This window comes from Staurois parvus, unplaced genomic scaffold (genome assembly GCF_062004578.1).
Source record: "Staurois parvus isolate SC_StPar_1 unplaced genomic scaffold, SC_StPar_1.0 ptg000091l, whole genome shotgun sequence".
Lineage (NCBI taxonomy): Eukaryota > Metazoa > Chordata > Amphibia > Anura > Ranidae > Staurois > Staurois parvus.
The window spans coordinates 3,042,232-3,063,858 of NW_028317887.1; the positions used below are offsets into that span (position 1 = coordinate 3,042,232).

The following is a 21,627-nucleotide window of genomic DNA, read 5'->3' on the forward strand; positions in this document are numbered from 1 at the left end:
TAACCCTTTCCCTGAAAAATAAACTTAACCCCTTCCTCCCCAGTGCCATTAGTACAGTGTCAGTGTTTTTTTTTTTGCACTGTATTGGTGTCACTGGGGATGTCAGTGACCCCAAGTCAGTACCCCCCAATGTCAGAATGTCCGCCGCAGTCCCGCCATAAATCGCTGATCGCCGCCATAAGTCACTGATCACCGCCATAAGTCGCTGATCGCCGCCATTATTAGTATAAAAAAAAAACTAAAAATCCCAGTATCTTTCCCGCCATTTGTAAACGCTATAACTTTCACGTAAACCAATTAATTTACACGTATTGGGGTTTTTTTTAGCAAAGACATGTCGCAGAATGCATTTTGGCAGAAATTTATGACTAAGTTTGATTTTTTATTTTTTTTTTTACTGGACATGTTTTATAGCAAAAAGTCCAAAATATTGTTTTTTTTCCTCAAAATTGTCAGCCTTTTTTTATAGCGCAAAAAATAAAAACCGCACTGGCGATCAAATACCACTGAAAGAAAGCTCAATTTGTGGGGAAAAAAAGGATGTAAATTTCATTTATGTACCGTATTGCATGACCACGCAATTGTCCGTTAAACTAGCGCAGCGCTGTATAGCAAAAAAATGTCGTAAATTGCAGTATCTATACCATAGTTTGTAGACGCTATAACTTCCACACAAAGCAATCGATATACACTTATTGGGATTTTTTTTACCAAAAACATGTAGCAGAATACATTTTGGCCTAAATTTATAACAGCAGTGCGATCTGTCGTCGGCCGTCCGAGTACCGGCTCCCGTTGCTGGTACCATGTGACCTGCTGTGACCAATCACAGCAGGTCACATGACAGTTGTATACATGGATGGCTTCATTCATGATGCCATCCATTGTATACTAGTGCCTAGCTGTGAATGGTCACAGCTAATCACATGCACATGTCATGTGATTAGCTGTGACCAAATCACAGCTAAGCACAAAAAAAAAAAAGAAAAAAGCTGAATGAATAGATTTCATTCAGGTAAATGCTTGCTTATAGCAAAGTAATTCTTTGCTATAAGCAAATTGTGTAAAAAAAAACAAAAAAAAATACTGATCACTTCCCCAAAGTAGTACAATGTTACTATGGTAACATTGTACTATTTTGGTCATAGTAAAATATGAAAAAAAATCTTAAAAAAAATTAAAAAAATGTAATAAAAAATTAAATATAATAAAAAAAATGTAAAAAATATATATATATATTTTTTTTCATACTGTCACCAGTCAGTGTCCCTGTTCACCGCCATGCCAGTTATATGATGACGCTGTACTGCACTGGTGACAGTATGTAAAAAAAAAAATAGTGAAAATAATTTTTTTGATTTTTTCATTTTTGGAAAAATTATGACAAAAAAATACAACTTCAAAAAACTCGCCATGCCTCTTATGAAGTACGTCGGACTGTCTACTCTGCAAAAAGGGGTCATTTGGGGATATCTGTACTTTTCTGACATTCTTGGACCTCAAGAAATTAGATTGGCCGTCAGTACTTCAGGATTGATCAATATTCAGATCTATACCATAGTTTGTGAACTCTATAACTTTCCTAAAAACTAAATAATACATCCTAATTTGGGTTATTTTCACCAAAGACATGTAGCAGAATACATCTCGGCCTAAATTTATGAAGAACAATTATTTATTTGTAAACTTTTATAACAGAAACAAAGAAAAATGTGTTTTTTTTTCAAAATTTTTGGTCTTTTTTTATTAATTTAGCAAAAAATAAAAACCCCAGCGGTGATTAAATACCACCAAAAGAAAGCTCTAGTTGTGTGAAGAAAATGATAAAATTTTAGTTTGGGTAAAATGTTGTATGACCGCGCAATTGTCATTCAAAGTGTGAGAGCGCTGAAACCTGAAAAATGGCCTGGGCAGGAAGGTGGAAAATTGCACGGTATTGAAACGGTTAATAAGAGGCAGTGTCGGCCATTTAACTCCACATATGTGTAGTGTGGTTATTTCTAAGGGAAGGAGGTCACAGGTGGGTGGAGATGGGCAGTGTGGTTCGTGAGGTTAGCTTAGTGAAGAGAGATCTGAACTACTCTGGTCATGTCAACAAAGCTATTGTCCTATGGACCTTTAAGGCCTCATTCACGGGGGGTTCCAGGAGGTACAGGTTAAAGTGTTACTAATATGGGTAGCACAGTGGCTAATTGGCTAGCACTTCGCCTGGCAGTACTAGGGTCATTGGTTTGAACCACGGCACCACCTGCCTGGAGTTTGCATGTTCTCCCTGTGCCTATGTGGGTTTCCTTCGGGTACTCCGGTTTCCTCCCTCAAATCCAAAGACATGCTGGTAGGTGAATTGGATCCTGTCTAAATTGGCCCTAGTATGTGTATGTATGAATGTGAGTTAGGGACCTTAGATTGTACACCCCTTGAGGGTTAGGGACTGATGTGAATGTATAATATATATGTAAAAGCGCTGCATAAATTGATGGCGCTATATAAGTGCCTGAAATAAATAACCCAGGACCCTGCATTCACTATATCTGGTCTCCCACAGTACACAGAACATGGAAATGCAATTATTTTAGTAAATATAAACTGCTAAATACCTTTTCTCATCAGCAGTTAGAGCAGTCTTGTGACTTCTATCAGTGTTCAGCAGAATACTGGTTAAAGTGTTACTAAACCCACAACAGGAAAATCAGTCTGTATATGCAGTAAAGCATGCTTGTTATACTCACAGTGGAGCCTAAGGGGCTAAGTCTCTGCATTGTGTAAAAACGCTGTTTGATCCTAAGTTCTCTGATCCTCCCCTTCTTACAGTGTCCCCCTCTTATCTCGCGATAAGACATATCATCTGGAGTCACTCTGCACATTCTCAGTTTGGTGTGTAGTGCTAGAGAGGTTTTTTTTTGTTTTCTTGGGAAAGTTCATGTGATCAGCACAGGGCCAATCAGCACTGTCCAGACATAGGTCAGGGGTTCTGCATCCTCCTAGAGCAAAAATAAAACTCCTCCATAATGTAAAGAGTGCAGGGGATAGGAGTAAGTGACCTACAAAACAACAGTTAATGTACAGTACAAAACAGCAGCAGTCAAGATAAACCCTCCATTCACACCAGAGTCTCCCCTTACATCACAGTCCCCCGCATTTCCCTATAGGTTAGGGTTCCCAGAGTCCCTCCTTACATCAGAGTTCCCAGTGTACCCTATACAGTAGAGTGTCCCCAGCATTCCCTCCCTACATTATTATATTATTATTATACAGTGTTTATATAGCGCCAAAACGTTTTCTCAGCGCTGTACAATATAGTGGGGGACAGTACATGAGGCAATAAAGTAACAAAACAATACACAAGGGGTTCGACGGCCCTGCTCTTTCGAGCTTACAATCTAGGAGGGAGGGGATAGTGGTACAGGAGGAAATGGCTGTAGGGGATGGAGTGGTAGGAGGAGTGGAGGAGATCGGCTGTTAGGTGAGGGTGGGGTAGGCTTCCCTGAAGAGATGGGTTTTCAGGGTCCCCAACGTTTCCCCTTACATCAGAGTCCACAGAGTTCCCTTTTACATCAGAGTCCACAGAATTCCCCCTTACATCAGAGCTCCCCTTACATCAGAGTCCACAGAGTTCCCCTCTTTACTGGGGAATGCTGTGGACTCTTTTGTAAGGGGGAACTCTAGGGACTCTAACTTAAAGGGAGCTCTGTGAAACCCTGATTTAAGGGGGAACTCTGGGGACTCTGATGCAAGGGGGAATGCTGTGGACTTTGCTGTAAAAGGAAATTCTGTAAGAGGGTCTCTGGTCACCAGAGCTCCCCCTTGCAACAGTGGTCCCAGTCTTCCCCCTTAAATCAGGGTTCCCAGAGTCAACCTTACATCAGAGTTTGCAGAGATCCCCCTTACATTATAGTTCCCAGAGTTTACCTTTACATATTAGTCTGCAGAGTAACCCTTAACACTGCCATTCTTAAGTTCCCCACAGATGGCATTCCACATTACTGCTTCTACCATCCTCCTCACAAAGTACAAGGAGACATCTCACTCCCTGCCATACACCGCGCCCCTCCCCATTCTCCCTGTACATCATTGTTGTTCTAGCAGACCCTACTCCGGAGTCTGGGAAGACTTGTTCCACTTCTGTTCTCAGTTCACTTCTGGGCGGAAGGGAGGCAGAACAAGTCTGGACAGGAGGAGTAAGTTGCATCCTCCTCCAGCCTATGCAATCACTTCATTGGTTGCTTGGACGCTAGGTTGCCCTAACAACCAATCATTTTGACAGCGGCTGACAGCAGGCTGGATTTCAAAATGTACACACTACTCTAGAGACTACAGGGGAAGCTAGATTTTTTTTTTTCTTATGGACAGCTTTTCCTGTCCACGGACATTTATGGATGGGGCAAAAAAGGGTTGTGTGTAAAATTGCTGATGGTTGGTAACCCTGAACAGGGCCCAGGCAAGTGTAGCCTGTCATTGAAAAGGCTGCTGGCAGCAACTGTGTTGTTGCTGGTTTATCGGATCGCACTATGAAGTTTTCTTCTTCTGTTTTAAACCTTTCCTTGCATGATGTGGAGAGCTGTCTGATGTGATGGATTCGTTCAAGTGAACCTGCAGTTGTCCATACATCTCCTATTCATCTCCTTGATATGGCTAACTAGGGTGTCAGTGTGGGATCTGAACACCATCCGCTCGGTTGATCTCTTGATTGGAGATCAAAGTGTCTGTTAAGAGGCTGATTTTTTCTTTTGTGTCAAGCATTTCTGGACACCTATGCACTTTCCGTTGGAGGATTTCTTTAGCACACAACACTGTGTTATTGGATTTTGGGACTTTTAATTATTTAATACATGAATGTGGACTTATATCATTTCAATGAATTTATGCACATTTTTTATGCAGCAGTATTTAATTGATTTATTATTGTTTATGATTTTTTAGTGTACAGCACACTCATTTTTTATATGTTTTGTATTTTCTGGTGTTCAGGAAAAGAGTAGCAGCAGTTCACTAATTATTTCACTGTTGTTTCAGAATATATTTTTTTTTCACACATTTATTTACATATTGTATTGTCGGGGGTGTAGCGCAGTTTTTTTCCCTTTTTTTTCTGTCCTACAAATGTGGACAACGGTATCGGTACCGACAAATGTGGCGTCAGCATTCGTAGTAATGCAATGCAGGGTAGTTTAAAGCAAATGCTTCAATGTGTTTTTGTCTACATTGGGCCATCTGGTTTAACATACATATGCCTGTTTATCTTGACTAAGTAAGATAATGGTCTATACCAGGGGTGGGCAAACTTTTTGACTTGAGGGCCGCAATGGGTTCATATATTGGACCCGGGGGCCGGACCAAGAGTAGATGAATGATGTGTATGTGTCATCCATAGTAAGTATAGTAATATTCCCCCATAGTAAGCATAGTAATTAATCCCCCATATAGTAATCCATCCCCCATAGTAATTCATCCCCCATATAGTAATTCATCCCCCATATAGTAATTCATCCCCCCTATAGTAATTCATCCCCCATAGTAATTCATCCCCCATATAGTAATTCATCCCCCATATAGTAATTAATCCCCCATATAGTAATTCATCCCCCATATAGTAATTCATCCCCCATAGTAATTCATCCCCCATAGTAATTCATCCCCCATATAGTAATTCATCCCCCATAGTAATTCATCCCCCATAGTAATTCATCCCCCATATAGTAATTCATCCCCCATAGTAATTCATCCCCCATAGTAATTCATCCCCCATAGTAATTCATCCCCCATATAGTAATTCATCCCCCCTATAGTAATTCATCCCCCCTATAGTAATTCATCCCCCATAGTAATTCATCCCCCATAGTAATTCATCCCCCATATAGTAATTCATCCCCCCTATAGTAATTCATCCCCCCTATAGTAATTCATTCCCCATATTAATTCATCCCCCATATTAAGTCCCCAAGTCCCCCCTGTGTCAATTTACTTACCTTTGCTCCGCGCGTTCCTCTCGCCGTGTTCCCGCGGCGTTCCGGTCTTCAGGGCGGACTGTGAGAGGAGCCTAGCTCCCCTCACGTTCGTCACGTTGCCCCGCCTATACACATCCTGACAGCCATCCTGACAGTATCACGCTCCGCGGGCCGGATTAAAAGGTCCGCCGGGCCGTAGTTTGCCCATTGCTGGTCTATACTGAACTTTTGGTAGGTCCTGATGAACATTTCATTTTCTGTATTATTGATATAATATACAAATCTTTCTCTAAACATCTGCTCATGGACAGTTTGTCTTGCGGGAGCATGCTGGATTTGCCAATATAGGAGAAATTGCTGGGTTTTTTTTACCAGCATTATTCTGCTTGCACACCAAGGATTAAATATGGAGAATATATTAAACTACGCTTCTGGCAGGCTCTGTCACAGACAAATAACACCAGTTAATTTGATAAACTGTAGTGAAGTGGATATGACTTAATCTTTTAATACATGTTCGGAGACTTCTGAGTGTTCATTCTGCGGTCAAACTCTGGATCTCCTAGACATTGCAATTGTTGGACATAATAGGAGAATGTTTATTTGGTGCTCTGACCTAGTAATGATGGCAGCCATCTACCATTGTAATCTAATTTTGACTTTTGGTCAAAAATCAGAAAGCCTTCAAACACATGAGCAGTGATACATGACTGTCACATGATGGGCAGAGGTTACATAGTTAGTCTGGCTGAAAAAAGACAAAAGTCCATCTAGTTCAACCATAAACAAAACAAAAAAATACAAAAAAAAAAGTTATAATCCTATACCCACAGTTGATCCAGAGGAATGCAAAAAACCCAGCAAAGCATGATCCAATTTGCTCCTGCAGGAGAAAAAATTCCTTCCTGATCCCCTGAGAGGTAATCAGATACTCCCTGGATCAACTTTACCTATAAATGTTAGTATCCAGTTATATTCTGTGTATCTAAGAAAGAATCCAGGCCTTTTATTTTTTAAAGAAATCCACTGAGCTGGACAGAACCAACTCTTGAGGGAGTCTATTCCACATTTTCACAGCTCTCACTGTGAAGAAACCTTTCCGTGTTTGGAGATTACATTTCTTTTCCTCCAGACGTAAAGAGTGCCCCCTTGTCCTCTGTGATGACCTCAGGGTGAATAGCTCTACACCGAGTTCACTATATGAACCACTGATGTATTTATACATGTTCATCATATCCCCCCTTAATCTCCTCTTCTCAAGAGATAATAAATTCAGTTCCAGAGGTGTCTTTGTCATGCAGATTGCAATTGACAGCTTAGCTTTACCTTTATACTGTGCATTAAGCAAGATGGTGGTACTAAATTTGGGAAAAACTAGGTACAACCTGCAGCAGCATTTGCTCCATTGAGTTGTTTTTTGGCTTGCAGCTTGCCTCCACCTATACAAGTCTGTCAACACCATAGACAGAACCTATAGATGAAGAGGATGCATGTAAACGCAATATACTGTATTTTAAAGTGGCTCTAAAGGCTAAAAGTTTTTTACCTAAATGCATTCTATATGTGAAGGTAAAAAACCTTCAGTGTGCAGAAGCCCCCCTAATACTTACCTGGGACCGAACTTGGTCCAGCAATGTGCACAGGAGCCCCAGCTATCCCGCATCTCTCCCTCCTCATTTCCAAGACACAGCAGCGGGAGCCATTGGCCACTGCTGTTGTCAATCACAACTGTGAGGAGGGAGCAGGGGGCGGGGCCAAGCTACACTCTGCTGTGCCTCCTGGCCGCAGAGAGTGGGGCTCGGGAGGGAGCATGCACCAGTGCCCATATAGCAAGGAGCTTGATATGGGGGCCCTGCTCACGGGAAAGGAGCCAGAAGCCGGGCAGGACCAGAGAAAAGGAGGATGGGCGCTGCTCTGTGCAAAACCATTACATAGAGCAGGTAAGTATGACACTAGTATTGCTTTAAGGGTTCAGAATGCGAAACTGAATAGCAACATCAGACAAATCTGTATCATTTTTTTATACCAAAAACAAAGTGAAATGTTCTAGGGACTACATAAATGAATAAATCAAACCCCTCTCATAGGAAAAGATAAATATAACCTTAAGGGCTCATGTACACGGGGCGTTTGGAAAACTCTTCTGACCGCTAGAAACTGACTGCTAGAAATCGTAGGTTAAAAAAAGTCAGTTTAGCTGAGTTTATGCGCATTTGCGTTTAGAAGCGTTTTTAAAAGATAACCTCAGGAGACCTTCCCAAATGCCCAAAATGCAAATAGTTTAGACATTTTGAGAGAAATAGAGAGAGCAGAAGCAGAGAGAGCAGTAAGTGTTGAGATTACCTGTCTTTTCTGGTTGTATTCACTATGGATCCCATCATGAGCATAATGCAGCACGTTCAGGGGCGAACTGACAACTCATGGGGTCCCCGGGCAATAGGGGATCATGGGGCCCCTATGTCCTTACCCACACTCAAAAAAAGCCTATAATAGGTACCAGAGGCATTTCATGGGGCCCCCTACTGACCCCGGGCCCTCGGGCAGTGCCTGAGTGCTCGAATGGTCAGTCTGCAGAATGGTCAGTCTGCCCCTGGGCACGTTCTACCATTTTTTCCTTCACGCGAAACCTGGAACTGACTGCGCTGGTGTACTAGGTCCATTTGAATACATAGAAAACAGTTTGCATGCATTTTTGATAAAGAATATCTGGATATGGTCCTAGATTGTAAGCTCCCAGGATCAGGCCTTCCTAACCCTCTTGTAATGAATTGTATTGTTGCTGTATTGTCTCCCTTTATATTGTAAAGTGCTGAGCAAACTGTTGGCGCTATATAAATCCTGTATAATAATAATATGGACCTGTCAAAAAACGTGTCTAAATGCAAACGCTTGTAAACGCGGTTAACCGCGTTTACAAGCGTTTGGTGTTTGAAACGCTGGTAAAATCTACTGCTGAATGCAATTTTGGAGCGTTCAAAAAAACATGTAAAAAAACGCATCTAAATGCAAATGCTTGTAACCGCGGTTAACTGCATTTACAAGTGTTTGGTGTTTGAAACGCCAGTAAAATCTACTTCTGAACGCAATTTTGGTGCGTTCAAAAAAACGACTGTAAACTCAACTGCCTGTAAACGACTATATGTACATGAACACATAGGAAAACATAAAGCAGAGTTCAGGGGCTGCTAAAAAAAACGCTCAACAGCTCCCGAACGTCAGTTTAGCAGCTGCAGTGTACATGAGCCCTAAATATTGTTCAATACGATATCAAAAACATAATATTGTACTGCACAATATTTACGGGTATATTTATTATTTTGTATGAGGGGGTTTGATTTATTCCTTTATGTCATTCTTAAAGTGCTTCACTTTGTTTTCGGCATAAGGATTTGTATGAGTGTGGTGATTGCACTTTTAGTGGCAGCTGCTCTATGATCAGTTCATTTGTGTTAGTTCTGTCTCAATAATAGTGCGGGGCTTTGTCTTTACTTTTACTGCATCATATTTTTGCTGATCAAGAAAAGATTTATCATATCTTTATACTTCGTCTGGCTTTATAACTGCAGCTGTAGGGTGCGTATCATAAAAAAACAGTAAAATCTTTAGTGGTGTGGTTCTTATATTATTTGCAGACAGTGGGACAGAATAGAGTTGAGGTTTGCACAAATTTCTTTTCTCCAGCCATTGCTCAGAGTGTTCAGACAATTTACATCGGATATCTCCAGATGGTTGTTGCCAACACAATAAATAGGATCTTAAATTAACTGTAAACAAAGGCAACAGGCTGTCACGGAGAGATGCTCCATGGGCTGTGTTCAGATTAACCACTGCGCAAACAGATGTACCTTGTGCGATATCTCCCCTGTAGTTGATTTCAGCGTACTAATATAATAAAAGAGTATAAAACGCAGCATTTGGTTTGTGTTAAAAGTAGGCTCTTCTGAAAAGAACGCTTATCTAACCTGTTCCATCAAAAGCTGGGATTTATAGATCTCTAAATATGTATTATTTTTTACAGGTACTTATGTAGTGCTGTCAATTTATGCAGTGCTTTACATACTGTACATATAATGTACATTCACATCAGTACCTAGCCCTCAAGGGGTGTACAATCTAATGTCCCTAACTCACATACAGGTACTAGGGCCAATTTCTATTTCAATATTTTTATTGAAAATCTGTAAAAAGTAGTATACAGAAAAATAGAAAACATGGCGAGTTGTTGCAAACAATCAGATTCATGGAATATATAGACACATAAGAATACATCAACCAGTGATGTTGTAAACAAAACACAACCCCAATAGGGTAGCAAATATTTCATTGGTCAGTAGGCATGGGTAGTATCATATAACCAACTAACAAATATAAGGAGATGGAAAAAAATAAACAAAAAGAGTCGAAGAAGAGGATAAAGAATAGATAGGAAAAAAAAGGAAAATAAAAAGAGAGAAGAAAGAAGGAAAGAGGAAGGAAAGAAAAGAGGGCCAGCCATAGGTCCATTAAATAATAGAGATATGCCTAATCCATGGTTCCCATGTAACCTCAAATTTAGAAGTATTATTATTATAGATGCTCGTAAATTTATCATTTTTCATAATCCAATTAAGTTTCTGTTTGACTGAGTCTAGCGGAATTGATGACTGTCTCCAACATCTAGCTATAGTAATTCGTGCCGCCAACAAAAGATAAAGAATTAATTTAACTGATTTCTTGGAAATATCAGTGGGCAATAGATGAAATAAGGCTACTTCTGGTGATCTATGAATATTAATTCCCGTTACCGAATAAATGAAGTTAAATATTTGGATCCAAAATCTATGAACCACAGGACATTTTTTAACATATTTGGATCATAGTGCCCTCTTGTTCGCAGTGTCGAAAGCAACTAGGTGACACATACTAGGGCCAATTTAGACAGGAGCCAATTACCTACCAACATGTCTGTGAAGTGTGGAAGGAAACTGGAGTACCCGGAGGAAACCCATGCAGGCACAGGGAGAACATGCAAACTCTAGGAAGGTGGTTCTGTTGTTGGGATTTGTACCGACAACCCTAGGGCTTCCAGGTGGAAGTGCTAACCATTAAGCCACTGTGCTGCACCTATAATATATTATCAATTCTGTTTTTCAAAAAACTTTATAACGATTATAAACGATTTACTGGCTGTTACCTCCCTGTTTTAAGATCTTTTGGTGCCACTGTCATGAATGCTATATTAGCCCTCCTATCTTCAAGGACAGTGTCATCCTAGCCTCTTTTTAAATCTGAATTTGACATGGGCCGTGGATAAGGAGGTACTACCAGTCCTCCTGTACGGGGCCCAGGCCAGCAGGGGTCCCAGGCAGTTGGATGAATCAAATATGGGCAGGGAGGGTGATCAGCACAGTGTGTGTGTGGGGGGGGGGGGGCAATTACTGGAACCGATGCCCTGTATGGCTCTCTGCAGCAGCTGAAAGCTGGCTTCTTCTCCTCTCCCTCCCACCTGCTTTCAGCTGCTGCAGAGAGAGCTGCACCCCTGCAGTGCTGCCGGCATCCCTCCTCTTTTTCCCATCGGCAGCTGCAAGCACACAACAGGATCCTTCAGGGTGGCGAATAGGGGAAGGGTCCGGCGAATATGTTACATTTACCAGCCCCTTCCTTTCCTGAATGAATGCAATGAGTGATCAGTACCAATCACTCACTGTGTTCATTCATATCTGAAGCATAGTAAACTGTGTTTTTTTTGTTTTTTTTTAGGGGGCCCTGTCAGGTTGGTTGTATGGGACCCCATGGTTTCTAACAGCAGCCCTGGACATGGTACTGGAACTGAACACATGGCAAGCTATGACATGGGCCGTTTAAGAGCTTGAAAGTTCAGTAGAGAATTAACATTAGTGCACTGGCAAGTGTGAAAGTTATCACCAGAGGAATGCAGACACATACCTGGTAGAGACTGAGCTGATGAGAAGGATTCCCTTACACCTCCTGTTCAGGAGTTGGTGACAGGGTGTAGAAAGATGAGGAGAGGAATGGGTAGCTGTGGTAGGTTCAGTGCATACAGTGCGCTTAGAGTTTTCTGTATATGTTGAATATTCAGATAAATCAAGTGCATATATAATGATAATATGAAATCAATCATAAAAACAATACATGTGAAGCAAGATAAAAACTCTGCACTTATATACAACAGATAAACAAACAACAGTTCATATTATGAAAGGGATTAAAGTAAATCCACACAAGTGCTGTGATGAAAATCAATCCAAAGACAATGGTGTCAATGTATTATTCTCCACCACACATAGATGGCCTTTTACCAAATGATTTCATCTCGATTGCAGAGATCAATATGTGCTTGTGTATGTGTGTCCCTGTACAAGAACCGCTGCGATCCACTATGCAGTTCCTTTTACCATAAACAGACACTGGTTGTTTCTTCGGCACCATCCAAAGAGAACCACAGGAGCCACAATAATGTTATACCATTTAAAATTGCTTTCTTATAAAAAAGGCAAGTAAAACTCAAGCATGAAACAAACAAGCCGAGGATGTGTTCACGGCATGCGATGTACGTCACCAGCTAACCCCCTCCCAACATGTTTCGTCATCATCAGGGGTGTGAAGCATGGTCCACACCCCTGAGGATGCTCATTGACAAAACATGTTGGGAGGAGCTTAACTGGTGACGTACATTGCATGCCATGAACACATCCTCTGCATTATTGTTTAATGCTCGAGTTTTCTTGGATCTTGTAACTACCTACCTTTTTTATAAGAAAGCAATTTTAAATGGTATAACATTATTGTGGCTCCTGTGGTTCTCTTTGGAGGGTGCCGATAAACCAACCAGTGTCTGTTTATGGTACAAGGAACTGAATGGTGGATCACAGTGGATCTTGTGCAGGGGCACACATACACAAGCACATATTGATCTCTGCAATTGAGATCAAATCATTTGGTAAAAGGCCATCTATGTGTGGTTCTCTTTGGAGGGTGTCGGAGAACACTGCATGGTGGATCGCAGTGGATCTTGTACAGGGGCACACATACAAAAGCACATATTGATCTCTGTAATCGAGATCAAATATTTTATTAGATTGTAAGCTCTAACGAGCAGGACCCTCTGTTTCCTGTTGTACCAAATTGTATTGTAACTGTAATGTCTACCTTCATTTTGTAAAGCGCTGCACAAACTGTTGGCACTATATAAATCCTGTATAATAATAATTTACAAGGAACTCCATGGTGGACCGCAGTGGAAAAACATCACCTGTATGATCAAATGGCCAAAAAGAATCCTTTATTGCACCAATGCCACAAAAAAGCCTGGTTACAGTATGCCCGACAACACCTTGACACGCCTCACCAAACTTTTTTGTGGCATTATCCCATGAGGCTGACGAATCAGGGTCATTTTTTTCAAAATGCAAACAATACCTTTTTGACAGTACAGAATGGGAAGGTATGTAGTGAATTAAAGTAGCTCACTAGAATGAAGGTCTGCTTTAGGGATCAGTTTCACATATGATTTTGAGATTTACATGCTTTTCAGTTGTGATAAAAAATTGTTTGGAATGCTGTTGCTGAGTTAATTGCTATTACTCAGGCTGTTAGAAATCAAGCAGGCCTGGCTTCTGTTTCTACAGTGTGTTTACATACTTTATGTAAGTCGTTTGTATTGGAGAATTGTAAACTGTCCTGCAGATGACAGTTGTAATTTTTGCAGGACGTAAAGTACAGTTTAGAAATCTTCGGTCCATTAGCAAACTGTTGATCCTGTTTCCTTTTTAAAAAATGTTTAAACAACAAATGTTCTATAATACAAAAAGAAAATGGATGAGGTGGGTTACTGAGTGACAAGGCTTATTCAGCGTAGGTAATGGAGGTCTTCCAGCATACTAGAAAATTTATTTTCTATGAGTTCACAATGTGTAAGTGTGGCAGCACCCAAATATTGTAGAGTTCCACTTACGTTTTAACATTTTTAACAGCATCTGTTTGCAAACCAAGGTCATCAGCTCATTTCTCCCCTCCCTTATTTCCTGTGGAATAATGTGTTGCAGTCTGTAGCTGGTACCCTTATTTTCAGCTGTAGGTACGTTTATCTAGCAAGGCCATATCCTGCACTGTTTAGAAAGTCTTTTAAATGTACAGAAAGTGAAAGAGGATATATAGGAATTTTGATGTAATTGCTGAGACCCTATACTGCATGACCCTATGCTGTATACCCTGTAAGATGCTTTTTTCAAGACACTTAGTTTGCAGACATGACTCCTTGCTAAGTCAATCAGCGCTGGTAAATAAAAGGTTTGTTTTCCTCAAGTTCGTGTTCGGAGTTTTACCTGGAATTCCCAAAGTTGCCATAACATAAGCACTCGGCTCTCTCCCCTCTGCTTGTACACCTCTTTTTTTCCGTTTGGGAAAATTCGAAGGCTGTCGGGGTGAGCTGAGCTGCTGAAAGGTGTATGCGCACAGACTAAAATAAGCATTGTTTATACCTAGATTAAATCTACCGTTGTTTTCCCACCTTCACACAATATTGTTTACATGAGTATGGCCATGCCCAGCTGTTTACTTGTATGGTAAGCTGTACTCAGCAGCTTTGGCTCCCCAAAAGCGGGAAAGCGTTGGGAGATTTTTAGCTAGGCATACAAAATACCAATAATAGTCCGTGTGCATAGCACCCTCCTAGTTAGGTTGCTAGGTCGTAGGCAAACTTTGTTCTTTTTGACTCCTCTGTAATCAGTGGAGCAGTTGTTGATTGCTTTTGGCTGCTCTGAATCTCACAGGCTGTAGGTTTGATTGCTCTGCCCTGTCTTCCACATGCTTCTGAAAGATAGAAGGTTGAGCAAGGCAAACCTCAGCCGGAATGTTTATGGTGCTCCAGCCAACACCTGGGGAGATGTACCCAGAAGGTGGTTGGAGAGGCATATAAACAGTCCGGGATTTGGAGCAGCAGGGTCTTCCTCTACCCCTTGTTAAAGGGAGTCCACCCATCTGGGTATGGGTGGCTACCCCGACCTGCAACAGCCAACCTGATTCTAGCAGCCGTCCATCAAGGTCCTGGCTGAACAGAGCTGAGCGACCTACAGTACATCTGGAAGTTATCTCTTACACTCTGAAATTTCACCTAAGGATCCAGTCTGCGTAGCCTCACTGAAAGGCACCTGGAGAAAGCTGAAAGAGCACAGCTGCTCCCCTGGTCTTGTGAGTAATGTTTTACTGCAGGATCCTGGTGACTGTGCACTATTGGGACTACTGGGCCGTGTAGTTCCTTTCCTGAGAGGTACATACCGACCAGTCCCCTTTAGTTTTGTGAAAAGACTTTGAGCTAAGTAGTTCCTCTCTTGAGAGGTTCATACAGTTAGTTTCCTCTAGTTCCTCATGGGAGAACCATCCTTGGGTCAGGTATTTTCCCTCCTGAGGGATACATACCTCTGGACTCTACTAGTATTTCATGGGAGAAGTGTATTCTGAGCTGAGCAGAAGATCTGTTCCTGAAGTTGCAACATAGAGAAGTGTCCTCCTGTGCATATTTGGTGAAGCTGGAGTATCCCATATCACCCTAATTTCCATCCCAAGTTATTTAACAATAAAAATCCTAAAAGACATCCCCTAGACCTATCATTGAGCCAGAATAAGTGGACATCTCCTAGACCAGGGGTGGGCAAACTTTTTGACTTTAGGGCCGCAATGGGTTCATATATTGGACCCGAGGGCCAGACCAAGAGTAGATGAATGATGTGTATGTGTCATCCATAGTAAGTATAGTAATATTCCCCCATAGTAAGCATAGTAATTAATCCCCCATATAGTAATTCATCCCCCATAGTAATTAATCTTCCATATAGTAATTCATCCCCCATAGTAATTCATCCCCCATAGTAATTCATCCCCCATATAGTAATTCATCCCCCATATAGTAATTCATCCCCCATAGTAATTCATCCCCCATATAGTAATTCATCCCCCATAGTAATTCATCCCCCCATATAGTAATTCATCCCCCATAGTAATTCATCCCCCATATAGTAATTCATCCCCCATAGTAATTCATCCCCCATATAGTAATTCATCCCCCATATAGTAATTCATCCCCCATAGTAATTCATCCCCCCTATAGTAATTCAATCCCCCTATAGTAATTCATCCCCCCTATAGTAATTCATCCCCCATATAGTAATTCATCCCCCATAGTAATTCATCCCCCATATAGTAATTCATCCCCCATATAGTAATTCATCCCCCCTATAGTAATTCATTCCCCATATTAAGTCCCCAAGTCCCCCCTGTGTCAATTCACTTACCTTTGCTCCGCGCGTTCCTCTCGCCGTGTTCCCGCGCCGTTCCGGTGTAGCATGAAAATCTGTCTCCTATGAGGATCTGTCCCCCTCGACGTATCTGCGCATGTGCCAGTTTCAGGCATTAGCAGCCGATCGGCGATCTCCGGCACATGCGCAGATACGTCGAGGGGGACAGATCCTCATAGGAGACAGATTTTAATGCTATACGGCGGACTGTGAGAGGAGCCTAGCGGGAGCCTAGCTCCGCGGGCTGGATTAAAAGGTCCGCCGGGCCGTATACGGCCCGCGGGCCGTAGTTTGCCCATTGCTGTCCTAGACCTATCATTGAGCCAGAATAAGTGGACATTTCCTAGACCTATCATTGAGCTAGAATAAGTGGACATCCCCTAGACCTATCATTGAGCTAGAATAAGTGGAATCCTGCCGGGCGCACTGTTTGGAAAATAACCTGTAGTAGTGCTACATATACATGAACCAAAAATGTGAAAGTGCTCCTGCTATAAACTTCGAAGGTGAATTACTTCACACTACCTGCAGCTACAAAGTTCAGCAATGGCTTGATCTAAAGTTCATTTACTTTTACAATATTGTCAGTACACTATAGCTGAGCTAAACCTCAGGGTCTGAGAGGTTTTCACACATTTTCATGCGCAGACAATCTCTGACAGGTGTCAATACCCATGTGATCCGATTCTAGTGCAGACCAAAAAAAGGGTCCTGCACCTTTTTGGTGGGGATGCGGTGCGATTTGAGCCATACAAAATGTATGGCTCTAATCGCACTGCACACAATTTGCATGTGATTTGCACAGAAATGTGGTGCAGTTCCTGTGCGAATCACATGCGATATACCGCACCGCACAAGTGTGAACCCAGCCTGAAGCTCAGGTTTCACAGATAAATGACACAGTAGTTGTTCAGCGGTTAAGATCAGGTTTACATCAGGTTCAGGACAGGTTTAGGTCAGGGTTTTATCCTGCTTACACATGTGCGGTTTAGAAATGGTTCCCGTAGAAGTCAATAGCCTGTATTCTGCACCTGAACCAGACCTCACTCTTTTTTAATCCGCTCTGAATCCGCACCGGGCATATGTGAACAGGCACCATAGGAAGCAATGTTATTCCACATGTCATGCTGATTGGATGCAGTTCAAACCACATCCAATCCATATATATGTGAACTGACACGTAATGTGGTTGTAAACCCTTACATATACCCAGTAAAGTAACGGGCCTCAGGTGATACACAGGGATGAAACAAACTCTCCTACATAAGTTGTACCTATGTATCTGCAGTCTTCTCTTCTCTACAGCTGTTCAAAGTGCTGAATTTATACAGCTTCTCTAAAAGTTCAGAAAAAGGGGGCAGAGAGCTGAAGTTACATCTCATTAAGTTACAGCTCATTAAGAGCTGATTGGAGGAAAGACCCCTCCCCCTTCACATAGCACAGAAGAACAGAGCTGAGGCTGTCAATCTGCTGGAGCTCCCTCCCCTGTCACCATTTTTCTCTTGGTGTCAGGAAATCTTGTCAGAAGTGACTCATACTGAGTCAGAAGAAGGAAGTAGCAGACAGAAATGACAGTTAGTGCTCTTCATTGAGGCACACTATAGAGGAATATGCTTTGTTCAGATTTCATGTCAGAATTACAACACCTTAAGGGCTGGTTCACACTATAGAAATGCAGTCTGGATGCGTTTGCGCAAGTGCATTTTTGTTGCGTTCCTGTGTGTTTTTGATGCGTTTTTGATGCATTTCAGTGTGTTTTTTATGCATTCCAGTTTATTTTTCCCTGCTTCTTTTTCTTCAATTTAAATAGGGACATGTGTGTTCCAGTGCGTTTTTGGTGCATTTTTCCACATTCCAGTACAGTTCTGTGCAGAAAAAATGTAGCGTGTTCTACTTTTTGTTCTGCAACCAGAATGCACTGGAACTGCAAGCACTGATGTGAACTATGACATTGACAACCATATAATCTACTTTCTGTGTGTTTTGGATGCAGAAAAAAAGCTTACAGTTCACACCACACGCAGTTCCGGCTCAGTTTTGATGCAGTTTGCCATGTTCCAGTATGGTTCTGTGCAGAAAAAATGCAGCATATTCTTTTTTTTTCTGCAGCGGAAACTGACTGGAAGTGACTGCTCTAGTGTGAACTAAGGACATTGGAATACATGGAAAATACTGCGCATGCATTTTTGATGCTGAAAAAACTGCACTGAACTGCATCTAGTGTAAACTAACCTTTAAGTCTATCATCCTGCATGCTTCCACAAAGACTCTTGAGGGCAGCACAGTGGCTAAATGGTTAGCACTTTCGCCTGGCAGTACTAGCGTTGTTGGTTTGTATCCCAACCACTGCACCACCTGCCTGGAGTTTGCATGTTCTCCCTGTGCCTGCGTGGGTTTCCTTCAGACACTGCAGTTTCCTCCCACACTCCAAAGACATGCTGATAGGTTAATTAGATCCTGTCTAAATTGGTCCTAGTATGTGTATGTATGAATGTGAGTTAGGTACCTTAGATTGTACGCCCCTTGAGGGTTAGGGACTGATGTGAATGTACAATATACAGTTGTGCTCAAAAGTTTGCACAGCCTGGCAGAAATTAAAATATCGACCAAACAGCTCATTTTTGTTCAAGTATCACCGTATTGTACTCCTTCAAAACAACTACACCGTCTTTTTCCAGAGCAGCCTGTCATTTTCTTGTGGTTACCTGTGGGTTTCCCTTTGTATCCCGAATAATTTTTCTGTCAGTTATGACTGCAATCTTTCTTTGTCTACCTGACCTTGGCTTGGTATCAAGAGATCCCCGAACTTTCCACTTCTTGATAGATGAATTAACAGTACTGATTGACATATTCAAGGCTTTGGCTTTTATGTCCTTTTCCATCTTTATAAAGTTCCATTACCTTGTTACACAGGACTTTTGACAGTTCTTTTCTGATCCCCACGGCCTAGTATCTAGCCTAGTCAGTACTTCCATGTAAGAGCTAACAAACTCATTGACTATTTATACACTGACACTAATTGCAATTTAAAAAGCCACAGATGAGGGACATTACCCTCTAATTGGCATTTTAACCCGTGTGTGTCACCTTGTGTGTCTGTACCAAGGCCAAACATTCCAGGGTATCTAAACTTTTGATCATGGCCATTTGGGTGATTTCTGTTATTATGATTTAAAAAGGAGCCAAACAACTAACTAATAATACATGGCTTCATATTATTATACAGGATTTATTATTATACAGGATTTATATAGCGCCAACAGTTTGCTCAGCGCTTTACGATATAAGGGAAACAATACAATTACAATACATTTCAGTACAGAAGGAATAGGAGGGCCCTGCTCCTTGGAGCTTACAATCTAAGAGGGAGGGGCTAGTGGCACAAAATGTAGTAACTGTGGGGGATGGACTGGTAGGAGGAGTAGAAAATTCCATTATTAGCTGAGGGCAGGATAGACTTCCCTGAAGAGATAGGTTTTCAGAGATCGCCTAAAAGTGAGCAGAGTAGGCGATAGTCTGATAAATTGGGGTAGAGAGTTCCAGAGGACGGGGGAGGCTCTGGAGAAGTCCTAAAGACGAGCAAGGGAGGAGGAGACAAGGGAGCTAGAGAGCAGGAGGTCTTGCGAGGAGCAAGAGTACGGTTTGGGTGATATTTGGAGGCAAGATTGGTGATTCATATGATCATTATCCTTCAATAAAAGAGCATTTTTGGCATGATCAGTCATATTTTCAATATCAATGCCAAAATTTCACAATTTCTGCCAGGGTATGCAAACTTTTGAGCACAACTGTATATGTAAAGCACTGCATAAAATTGACAGCACTATAGAAGTACCTGAAATAAATAAATTGATCCTAGTTTAGATTGTAAGCTCCACGAGCAGGGCCCTCACATTCCTTCTGTACTGAAATGTATTGTAATTGTACTGTCTCCCTTATATTGTACAAACTGTTGGCGCTATATAAATCCTGTATAATAATAATAGTTTCTTCCCCTGCTAGCGACGGCGTGCGGTATTAAATCGTATCTGCGCAGCCATAATTAAACATCCCTTTTAGCATGATAAATGCCTTGTTTGCAGATTGCTGCTCTCTCTGCCTCTGCCTAAAGACTTCATTTCTAAGACAGAAGCAGCTGAAGGTATTGTTCAAACATTTTTTCAGGAATTTCCTGCCTAGCTGCTTGTAAACTGCTCAGTTTTCTCCATCCTCCTATGTGACGTTTGAAAAAAAAAAAAAGAAGAAAATCAAAGGAGGATTCCTGGAGTGACTTCCAGATCTTAGCTAATGTTGCTGCTTGTGTAATGAAATCAGCTACACTTGACCTGTGAACCCCATTAAGTGCTCTACAAGTGGGAAGCCCAGTCCCGCTGGCTGGCTATGGATGGACAAGGTTCTATTTTGCTGATCGGATTCCTTTGGTAACCTCCACTTCCCGGAGCTTTAAATTGCACACAGCATATCAGTGGTTGGAAACAGGCAGATGCTGTAGTGTAGCTGCTCTCTGCCTCCTCTTTGTGAGCTGCTGACTTTCTCCCTGCAATTACTTTCCTGGTCCATTTTTTGATTTTTTTGTGACCTTGTTAAAGATACAACACCTGACTCAGGCCCCCTTTTGCCGGTAAGAGGCGGCGGATGTGTCAGTGCCATTCCTGGGTGATGGAGTCATGGGAGAAACTGCAGTGAGCGATCACACAGGGAACAGATGCAGGGCTTCGTCGTAGAAAGCCAAGCCAGCCAGCTCTACCGGCTGCACTGCTAGCACACAGCAAGTATCCAGCGCTCTTGTGGAAAGCATCAACACTGGTGAGTCCTCTCTGCCAGCTTCTCAGCAATCTCACGCCAGAGCTGGTCTGCTTTATTCCATCTCCTCTACACTGCATGGAGTTTTGCCATGTTAACGCTGCTTTCCATCTCTAATGAGCGTCTGCTGAGCATTCAACAAGCTTTCCCGTGGCAAAATCTTAGCAGCGCAGATTTTTCCCTATTCGAATGTCTCATCATTTGTACTATTTGATTATTCAGACCCATTTCTGGAAATCACTGGCGGCTTGTTAATCCATGTGACAGCTGTTCTTTGTAGTAACTAAAAAAAAAAAAAATGTCCTGTGGGCGAAAGCATGTAAATCAATAGAGCACTGGGCTGCACGTGGGTGTTAACATGTTGTTCCAAGTGAACTTTAAAGACCGCTGCGATTTTCTAACACCAGTCTCTATCATTTCTAAGATGATTATTTATTTAAAGGCAATAGATGCTTAGAGGGGCTTTTTAACTAATGTGAAATGTTGTTTCGTGGGCAGGAGGGGAAATTGCTCTTTGGATTGGTCTTGTATCACTTATACTACTATCATTATTAAGGATTTTTTACATTAGTGTGGTAATTACTTCT

General features: G+C 41.7%; 1 protein-coding gene across 5 annotated transcripts in view; it reads left to right on the plus strand.

Annotated features, from left to right (window-relative positions):
• ARHGAP24 (Rho GTPase activating protein 24) overlaps positions 1–21,627 on the plus strand; it is a 1,010,562-nt gene that overhangs the window by 758,681 nt on the left and 230,254 nt on the right. The window contains exon 1 of one of the 5 annotated variants that reach the window (XM_089670546.1): positions 20,532–21,043. The exons of the other annotated variants lie outside the window; for them this stretch is intronic. The gene's annotated coding sequence lies outside the window, so the exon portion shown is untranslated. Of the gene's footprint in view, positions 1–20,531; positions 21,044–21,627 lie in introns of those variants that run through there. 5 annotated transcript variants of the gene reach the window in all.